Source organism: Neovison vison, chromosome 2 (genome assembly GCF_020171115.1).
Source record: "Neovison vison isolate M4711 chromosome 2, ASM_NN_V1, whole genome shotgun sequence".
Lineage (NCBI taxonomy): Eukaryota > Metazoa > Chordata > Mammalia > Carnivora > Mustelidae > Neogale > Neogale vison.
The window spans coordinates 74,454,910-74,466,441 of NC_058092.1; positions in this window are offsets into that span (position 1 = coordinate 74,454,910).

The window sequence follows — 11,532 nt, forward strand, 5'->3', positions numbered from 1 at the left end:
GTGTGTGTGAGGGGAACATCTGTCTACATGTAGCTTCCATTTTAGTGAGAGAGAGAGAGAAAATAAAACACATAGATAATAAAATGTGGAGTGCATCATTTTATAAGTCCTCTTGAGGGAAAAAATGTGGAAAGGGGATATATATAAAGTCAAAGAGTTGAGGAGAGGTTCGGTTTTAAATATAATAATTAATGATGACTCATGGAGAGGATGACATTTGAATAAAGATTTAAAGGAGACAACTATAGATATATTTTGCTGGCAGACTTGTTCAAGAAAAGAGATTAGTAAATACAAAGGGATGCCAGAAAGTACCTGTTGTGCTCATGGAATAGAACGGAGTCCCAGAGACTGAAACAGAGTAATTATGTCAGATTATGATGAGAGCTAAGGATAAAAATCAAGCACAAAAGGGTATTAGGAGTGTCTGGACTGAAGCAGTAGGTGGTGTTAAGATACAACTTTATGTAGTTAAGATGATGCATGTGAGAAAAGACTGAAGTTGGCAAGAGAGCAAGCCATACAGGGTTTTGAGGTAATAGCCTTCCAGGCAAAAGTGGAAAGGCCTTAAGGCATTGCATGTCTGAGTGGCTCAAAGAACAGCAAGGAAACCTGTTAACTAAAAAGGAGTAACCCACAGGGGAAGTAGTTGGAGATGATATTAAAGGGATAGCAAAAACAAGATTATATAGTGCCTTAGGCCATTATATATATTAACTTTTACCACGGGTAAAAAGAGGAGCCAAAGAGGGTTCTTAGCACAGGAGTGACTCTCTCTTTTTTTTTTTTTTTTCTTTCTTTCTTTTCTTTTTTTTTTTTTTTTAACCAAAGCTATTAAAGGGATCATTTTGGTTACTCGATCACAATAGACCATAGGTGGATAATGGAAAGATCAGAGGGAATGGTTAAAAAGCTCCTGCAATAAGTGATGGTTTTCATGAGGCTACTTAACAAAAAGGTAAAAAGTAGTGGTTGTATTCCAAATATATTGAAAGCATAGCCCATGGCCCACTGCCCATGGAATATCAGAGAAAGGAGGTAAGACTGAGCAACAGAAAGTATTGTTGAGGAAATTTTAAAAAAAGAAAAAAAGATATACTTCCAAAAAAACTATTACTTCAGCCTAGAATGAGAAACAGGAAGCAGTTATCCCTCTACATGAAACAACTGAAAAATTGAATGGAATACATGAAATAAAAGTTTTCAAGATATTTCACATCAATAATGAGAGACAATGATTCTTGACAGAGAAGAAATAAAATGAATCATACATTTGTCCTGACTTATTATTTTGTTTTAAGACCTTAAGTATTGAAGCACCTGGTGGCTCCGTGGGTTAAAGCTTCTGTCTTAGGCTCAGGTCATGGTCTCAGAGTCCTGGGATAGAGCCCTGCATCGAGCTCTCTGCTCAGCGGGGAGCCTGCTTCCTCCTCTCTCTCTCTCTGCCTGCCTCTCTGACTACTTGTGGTCTCTGTCTATCAAATAAATAAATAAAATCTTTTAAAAAAATATCTTAAGTATTTATTTGAGATATATATATATATATATAGAGAGAGAGAGAGAGAGAGAGAGAGAGGGAGAGAAAGAGAGAGAGAGAGAGAGAGAGAGAGCACACACCCATGACCAGGGGATAGAGGGAGATGGTAGGGGAGAGGCAGATTCTCCTAGGCAGGTAGCCCAATATGGGGCTCAATCCCAGGATCCTGGGATCAGGACACTAGCCAAAGGCAGATGCTTAACCGACTGAGCCACCCAGTTACCCCTGTCCTGACTTACTGTCTTGAGAGAATTTCCAGGTTGTACCACAGATGGGGGAAACCTAGACAAAGCCTGATAGTTTCCATGAGTTGGGGAAACAAAACTGGGATTCCAGAGAAGGATAATAGAGAGGAGAGATCTGCATAGGGAGTGAGATGCAGAGATTTCTAGAAGTCTTCTGCTATGATCAGTACTAATTTGTTCAAATGCATGAGGAAATTATCTGTAGCGGGAAAAAGGAACTGCCAGAATTTAAAGGGAAGAGAGACTAAAGCTCACACAGAAATAATTTCTGTTCCCACCAAGTAGAAAAACCTTATAAGGGCTCCTGGATGGCTCAGTGGGTTACGCCTCTCCCTTTGGCTCAGATCATGATCTCAGGGTCCTGGGATTGAGCCCCACATCGGGCTCTCTGCTCACTGGGGAGCCTGCTTCCCCCACCACCCCCATCTGCCTCCTGCTTCTCTGCCTACTTGTGATCTCTGTCTGTCAAATAAATAAATAGTCTTTTAAAAAAATTATTAAAAAAAAAAGAAAAACCACATAATCCATAGGGCATCAGTAGAGCCTTCACAAGGATTTTGCCTCAGTAGTTGGGCAAAATTAATTCTACACTGAACATTTCTCTGGTTCCATCCAAAGCTTAAAAGAAAGACCTAAAAAGATCAAATTTTCCAAGTAACTTTACTGCATTGTAGGTAATATCTCAAAAATATTTTTAGGGATACAAGAATATCCAGAACTCAGCAAAGCAAATATTGAATTGTCTAGCATACAATCAAGCATTACTAGGCATGCTAAGAATCTGGAAAACACAATTCCTAATGAGGAGAAAAGTAAATTAATCAAGAAATGACACAGATAATACAATTAATAGAACAAAGGCATTACAACAGTTATTAGTAATCATATTCTATTTGTTCAAGAAGCTTAGGGGGAAATTGAACATGTTGTAGAAAGAAGATAAAAGAAAGATCCAACTAGAACTTCTCAGGCAGAAAGTACAATGCTGGGATGAAAAACAACACCGAATTGGGTTAATAATGTATTAGACATTTTAGAGGGAAAAAATAGTGAACTTGAAAATATAGACATAGAAACCATTCTAAAGAAAACTCAAAGAGAAAAGTTGCTAAAAATTAAAATAAAACACAGCCAAGCATTAGGGAGTTGTAGTACTACTTTAAATAATAAAACATACATGTAATTAGAGTTGCAAAAGAAGAGGAGGAGGAAAGCCAGAGGGAATAAGAAAAAAAATTTTTTTGAAGAAATAATGGCTGAAAGATTTTCAGCTTTACTTAAATCTCTAAAACTACAAACTCAATAAACCCCAAGCTTAGGAAACTTTAAGGTAACTATACAAATAGTCATAATAAAATAGCTTAAAACTGGTGATATACAGAAAATCTTAAATGCAGTAAGGTTAAAAAAATGACATAATTTATATAGAGGAACAAAGATTAGAAAATTTATCCATACTTTTTTTTCTAGGGAATAAAGAATGCAAACCTAAAGACAATGGAGCAACACCTTAGAGCATTATAAGAAAAAAAATCAACCAAGAATTTTATACCCAGGTTAAATATCTTTCCCAAATGAAGCAAACGTAAGACTTGTAAGACATACAAAAGTAGAAAGAAATTATTGTTGGCTCACTTGCATTTTAAGAAATGCTAAAGGAAGTTCTTCAAGCAGAAGGAAAATTATACCAGAAGGAAATCTGCATTCAGGATGGAAGAATTCCTAAAATAGTAACTATCTAGGTAAATAAAGATATGTTTTCTTATTATGTAAATTCGTTTAAAAGATAGTTGACTAAAGAAAAAATTTTTAAAAATGTATTGTGGATTATATAACATGAATAGAAGTAAAATATATGAAAATAATACCACATAGGCTGAATGGGGATACATTGAAGTATACTTGTAACTTACTTGTAAGTTTCTTATACATGAAATGGCATAATAGCACTTGAAAATAGACTGGGATAAGTAAAATAACACATACTATAAACTACTGAAATAACATCAAAAAAGAGTTATAGATGATAAGTCAAAATACTCAATTTCTAGAAAAAAAGCAGATTTTTAAAAAGAGAAATAAAGAATATGGAACTACATAAAAAATCACATTAAAGGTAAGTACTTCAAATGCCCCAACTAAAAGACAAAAATTATCAGATTGGATAAAAGAACAAGACCTTGCTTGTACCTGCAAAAAACCCACTTCAAATATATAGACACAAACAAATTAGAAGTAAAGGATGGAAAAAGATATATGTGCTAATAGTACCAATAAAAAAAAATTGGAGTGGCCATATTAATATGAGACAAAGAAGATTTTAGAACAATGAATATTACCATGGATAAAGAAATACATTTCACAATAAAATATTGGTGAAATCAAGAGGACATAAAAATTTTTTTTTTAAGATTTTACTTAAATTCCAGTTAACATGCAGTGTAGTATTAGTTTCAGGTATATGATTTAGTGATCCAATACTTATATACAACACCTGGTGCTCATCAAAACAAACACACCCTTTAATCTTCATCACCTATTTAATCCATCCCCCCCTACCTCCCCTCTGGTAACCCTCAGTTGGTTCTCTATAGTTAAGACTCTTTCTTGGTTTGCCTCTCTCTTTTTTTTCCCCATGATCATTTGTTTGTTTCCTAAATTCCATACATGATAGAATTCATATGGTATTTATTTTTCTCTGACTGACTTATTTTGCTTAGCATAAAACTCTCTAGCTCCATCCATGTCACAAATGGCAAGATTTCATTCTTTTTTATGACTAATATTCCACTGTGTGTGTGTGTGTGTGTATCACCTCTTCTTTATCCATGCATCACATAATGACATAATAATTTTAAATGTTTATTATTTAACAACAGAACTTCAAAATACATAACACAGAATCCATAGAACTACAAGGAGAAATAGATACATATATAATTATAAATTGAGAATTTAACATTCCTCTCTCAATGATTAATAAACAAGGAAAAATTAGTGAAGCTATCTATTAGATCAACAATTCATCAAAAGCTGGTTGTTTGAGGAGACCACTAAAATTGGTAGATCTTTATCTAGGTGATCAGAGAAAAAGGGTGGGGATACAAATTAGTAATATCATGAATGAGAGAGGTGACATCGCCACAGATTCCACAGATACTAAAAGGACCATAAGAGAGTAGTATGACATCTCAGTATTAATAAATCTGACAACTTAGATGGAATAAATTTCTTCTAAGAAATCACAAACTATTGAAAGTTCACCCAAAAACAAATAGATAACCTAAATGGTGTTATGTAGGGTAAAGAAATTGTTACATAGTTAAGAATCTTCCTACAAAGAAAACTACAAGCCCAGAGGGCGTCACTTGTACATTTAAGGAAGTAACATCAATTAAACACAAACTCTTCTAGTAAACTGAAAAGGGAATACTTCCTCACTCATTTTGTGAAGTCAGTGCTAACACCAGATACATGGAAACAACAGCAACAATAAACAAAAAAACAACTTTAGACCAATACCCCTAATGAAATTAGATGCAAAAATTCTTTACAAATTTTAGCTCTTCAGTCCAACAATATGTAAAAAGCAAATGCATCATAATCCAGTGAGGTTTATACCAAGGATACAAGATTGCCTTAACATTGGAAAATCAATGTAATTTGCCTATTAGACTAAAAAAAACCAAACAAACAAAAAACCATATAATCATCAGTAAAGGATAGAGAGCATTGGACAAAATCCAATATCCATTTCTAGTGAAAAAAAAAAAAAAGCCTGCAAACTAGGAATATATGGGAACAATTATTAAATGGCGTCTGTAAAAAGCCTACATCATTACAATCATTGATAATGGTGAAAGACTGAATGTTTTCCCCATAAGATAAGGCAAAAGAAAAGAATGTAGGCTGCCTTACTTCTATTCAAAATTGTACTGGCATCTAGAAAGCAAAATAAGACAAGAAAAATGAAGCATCTAGATTGACTAAGAAACAGCAAATCTCTATTTACATATGACACAAGTGTCTATTAAAAACTTTATGGAGCCATGAATTAATATAGCAAAGTTGCAAGATAGAAGATCAATATACAAAATCAATGTATTTTTATATTCTAACACTAAACAACTTATTTTTATATTATTTTTATATTGATTAAAACACTTCAAAGTATAGGGATAGAGGGAACATTCCTGAACCTCATTAAATCTATCTATGAAAGACCCACAGCAAATATCATCCTCAGTGGGAAAAAGCTTGAAGCCTTCCCACTGAGATCAAGAACAAGACAAGGATGCCCACTTTCACCACTCTTGTTCAACATAGTATTAGAAGTCCTAGCAACAGCAATCAGACAACAGAGAGAAATAAAAGGTATCCAAATTGGTAATGAAGAAGTCAAACTCTCTCTTTGCAGATGACATGATTCTTTATATGGAAAACCCAAAAGACTCCACCCCCAAACTACTAGAACTCATACACCAATTCAGCAATGTGGCAGGATACAAAATCAATGTGCAGAAATCAGTGGCTTTCTTATACACTAACAATGAAAATACAGAAAGGGAAATTAGAGAATTGATTCCATTTACTATAGCACCAAGAACCATAAGATACCTGGGAATAAACCTAACTAAAGAGGTAAAGGATCTGTACTTGAGGAACTACAGAACACTCATGAAAGAAATTGAAGAAGACACAAATAGATGGAAGACCATTCCATGCTCTTGGATCAGAAGAATAAACATTGTTAAAATGTCTATACTGCCTAGAGCAATCTATACTTTTAATGCCATTCCGATCAAAATTCTACCGGCATTCTTCAAAGAGCTGGAGCAAATAATCCTAAAATTTGTATGGAATCAGAAGAGCCCCCGAATCGCTAAGGAAATGTTGAAAAACAAAAATAAAGCTGGCGGCCTCACCTTACCTGATTTCAAGCTTTATTACAAAGCTGTGATCACCAAGACAGCATGGTACTGGCATAAAAACAGACACATAGACCAGTGGAACAGAGTAGAGAGCCCAGATATGGACCCTCAACTCTATGGTCAATTAATCTTTGACAAAACAGGAAAAAATATACAGTGGAAAAAAGACAGTCTCTTCAATAAATGGTGCTGGGAAAACTGAACAGCTATATGTAGAAGAATGAAACTCGACCATTCTCTTACACCGTACACAAAGATAAACTCAAAATGGATAAAAGACCTCAACGTGAGACAGGAATCCATCAGAATCCTAGAGGAGAACATAGGCAGTAATCTCTTTGATATCAGCCACAGCAACTTCTTTCAAGATACGTCTCCAAAGGCAAAGGAAACAAAAGCGAAAATAAACTTCTGGGACTTCATCAAAATCAAAAGCTTCTGCACGGCAAAGGAAACAGTCAAAAAAACAGAGAGGCAACCCACGGAATGGGAGAAGATATTTGCAAATGACAGTAGAGACAAAAGGTTGATATCCAGGATCTGTATGAACTCCTCAAACTCAACCCACACGAAACAGGCAAACACATCAAAAAATGGGCAGCACATATACTAAAAAAAATGGGCAGAAGATATGAACAGACACTTCTCCAATCAAGACATACAAATGGCTATCAGACACATGAAAAAATGCTCATCATCATTAGCCCTCAGGGAGATTCAAATTAAAACCACATTGAGAGGGCACCTGGGTGGCTCAGTGGGTTAAGCCGCTGCCTTCGGCTCAGGTCATGATCTCAGGGTCCTGGGATCGAGTCCCGCATCGGGCTCTCTGCTCGGCAGGGAGCCTGCTTCCTCCTCTCTCTCTCTCTCTCTCTCTCTGCCTGCCTCTATGCCTGCTTGTGATCTCTCTCTGTCAAATAAATAAATAAAAATCTTTAAAAAACTAAACAAAACAAAAAAAACCACATTGAGATAACACCTTACACCAGTTAGAATGGCCAAAATTAACAAAACAGGAAACAACATGTGTTGGAGAGGATGTGGAGAAAGGGGAACCCTCTTACACTGTTGGTGGGAATGCAAGTTGGTGCAACCTCTTTGGAGAACAGTGTGGAGACTCCTCAAGAAATTAAAAATAGAGCTTCCCTATGACCCTGCCATTGCACTCCTGGGTATTTACCCCAAAGACATAGATGTCGTGAAAAGAAGGGCCATCTGTACCCCAATGTTTATAGCAGCAATGGCCACAGTCGCCAAACTATGGAAAGAACCAAGATGCCCTTCAACGGATGAATGGATAAGGAAGATGTGGTCCATATATACTATGGAGTATTACGCCTCCATCAGAAAGGATGAATACCCAACTTTTGTAGCAACATGGACGGGACTGGAAGAGATTATGCTGAGTGAAATAAGTCAAGCAGAGAGAGTCAATTATCATATGGTTTCACTTATTTGTGGAGCATAACAAATAGCATGGAGGACAAGGGGCATTAGAGAGGAGTAGGGAATTTGGGTAAATTGGAAGGGGAGGTGAACCATGAGAGACTATGGACTCTGAAAAACAATCTGAGGGGTTTGAAGTGGCGGGGGGGGGGTGGGAGGTTGGGGTACCAGGTGGTGGGTATTATAGAGGGCACGGCTTGCATGGAGCACTGGGTGTGGTGAAAAAATAATGAATAATGTTTTTCTGAAAATAAATAAATTGAGCCTTCCCATTGAGATCAGGAACAAGACAAGGATGCCCACTTTCACCACTCTTGTTCAACATAGTATTAGAAGTCCTAGCAACAGCAATCAGACAACAGAGAGAAATAAAAGGTATCCAAATTGGTAATGAAGAAGTCAAACAAACAAAACAAACAAACAAACAAAAAAGCATTATTTACAAAAGCTTAAAAATATGAAATATACATTATGATATATGTACATATGTATCATATATGTAATATATGTATGTTATATATGTATATATAATACACATATACATAAATATATATACATATAATGTATAATATATGTATATATATAAAACCCACATATTAAATACTTGAAAATACAGAAGACTATATAAATAAACGGAGAAATATAAATTCATAGATCAGAATACTCAGTATTGTTAAGATATCCATTATCCTTCAAATTGACCTAGAGATATAATATCCTAATCAGAATTATAAAGTGATTTTTAATGGTGAAATTAAAAAGTTGATTCTAAAATTCATGTGGAAGTTCAATGAACCTAGAAAAGGTAGAACAATTTTGAAGAAGAATAAAGTTGGAGGACATACATTACAGGATTTCAAGATTTTTAATGAAGATACAGAAATCAAAAAATAGAAATGTATCAATGGAACAGAATAGAATTCAGAAATAGACCCACACATACGTGGCCAATTGACTTTTGACAAAGGTAAAAGGTGATTCAGTGGTGAAAAAATAGTCTTTTCAGCAAATAGAACTGCAATAATATGTCAAAAAATAAACTTCAATCTACCTCACATTATGGACACTAACTGAAATTGGGCCACAGACGTAAACACAAAATCTCAACCTATGAAAGATCTAAAAAAAAAAAAGAAATAGGAGAAAATCTTTCTGCTCTTGGGTTATGTAAAAATTTCTTAGATCTATTAAATGTACAATCCATAAAATTTTAAAAATATGATAAATTGGACTCAATTAAAATGAAAACTTCTGTTAGAAAGAATGAAAAATAAGACACAGATGGACAGAAAATGAAACCCAATAATAAGGAAATAAACAATAGGAGCAACAGAGAGAGATAGAAATTTTACCAAAGACAGAGATTTATGGATGGCAAATAAGCACATGAAGCTATGTTCAACATTATTAATTACTAGGGTAAAGAAAATCAGAATTAAAATGATATATTCCTAAACACCTTTTAGAATGTCTAAAATTAAAATACTGATCTACCCAGTGTTGGTGAGCACGTGAGAGAGTCAAACACTGCTGGTGGGAATGTAAATCCTACATCTTTGGAGAAGAGTTTAGCAGTTTCTCAACAAGTTAAACGTAGTAATTTATGACCCAGCCACTCTACCTGTCTGCATTCACCCAAGACAAGTGAAAGCACATGTGGCCATATAAAAATATATAAATGTCCATGGCAGATTTATTCGTAATAGCTGAAAAGCGGAAACAACCCAAATGTCCATCAACAAGTGAATGGATACACAGATTGTGGTATATCCATACACATTGTGTTGCTGAAGAATACTATTCAGCAATAAAAATGAGTGAGCAAATAGTGCATGCAGAAACATGGCTTAACATCAACATAATTCTGCTGTATTAAAGAAGCCAGATCACTCCCCTGACCAGAAGCATAGAAATCACGTGATTCCATTTACGTACAAGTGCAGAAAATACAAAGTAATGTATAGGGAGGAAAGCATTTAAGTGTTTTCCTGGGGATAGAGGGGTGGAAAAGAGAAATGGATGTGAGGTATTGGGGCAGGAAGAAATTTTTGAGGGTATTCGATGTGTTCATGATCTAGACCATGGAGAGGGTTTCAGAACTTCATGTGCATGTGTGTGTGCCAATTGGTCACATTCTAAACTTAAAATATGTGCAGTTTATTACCAGTAATGTGTCAGTTGTTATATCACAATGCAGCTATTAAAATTAATGTAAAAATGCTAATAAGTTAATTTTTAAATTTATTTGATGAGAGACATCTCCATACCCATCTTGCATATGAAGAAATTGAGGCACTAAGAGTGACAATGTTCCTAAAGGTGAAGTTTGAGTTTCAATCCAGGTGGCTTGGCTTCAGGGATATAGCTCTGTTTAATCTTGCTTATACGGGGAGAGTTTATTTTGATCACTTTACAGATTCAGTAACTGTATTGGATTTTACTTTCATTTTCATACTGTCCACATTTCTTGAATAGTTGCTTTTTGGTTTTTGGTTTTTGGGTTTTTTTTGCAGACAGGTTAAATTCTTTACTGCCTTTTTATAAGATAATGCTTTAACACATACTAAGTGTGGCTTTCATTAGCATGTACTGTTCTGCCCACCAGATCTCTGCTCTAAAGCCTTCCTATCTGCCTATTCCTCATCTCTTTCCCAATTGGTTCCATTCTACAAAGCACAGCTCTTCATATTTTGAAATAAATATAGCAATACATCACCTATCCTTGTCCCGACCCAAATCCATTTGTCCTGTTGTGAAACTTCTACAGCATTTATTATCCATATGAAACCATATCCATATGAAACTTACTTGCGTGTTGCCTCTCATGATTCTTGTTTTAAGAATGTAAATTTTTTGACAATTAGATTATATGCCTTTCAGATCAGAAACCAAACCCTCATCTTGTGTTATGCATATGCAGAATTCTATATATTTGACACAGAATTGCCAACTTCTCTGGACTCACAGAAACAGACATGCTCCACTTGGAAAATATTATCACGTTGTCTTTTTAAAGCCCTCCTATGGAATAAGCAGCTCAGAATCTGAGAGTTGGCAATACATCTCTGCCCCCATCACTATCTCCGAGTTTTGTCTTGGGTATGTAACGAGAGACATCCACTCAGGCATGAAGAATAGAGGCTAAATGAATTGCATTTGGATTGTGAAAATGGTGTACTTTATGTGGTTAGGGCACATTCCACTTTTTTTTTTTCCTTAACGAACGTGACATTTGTGTCAACTGGTGAAGACTGGGGGGGTCTTCTTGGTATGGATAAAAATTCATTAAGCCAGTTCAGCAGGGAACACCAGGATCCGCATCTTACCCAGTCCCTCCTTCTCAAATAGTTTTCATTAACTCTCCGAGTTCTAA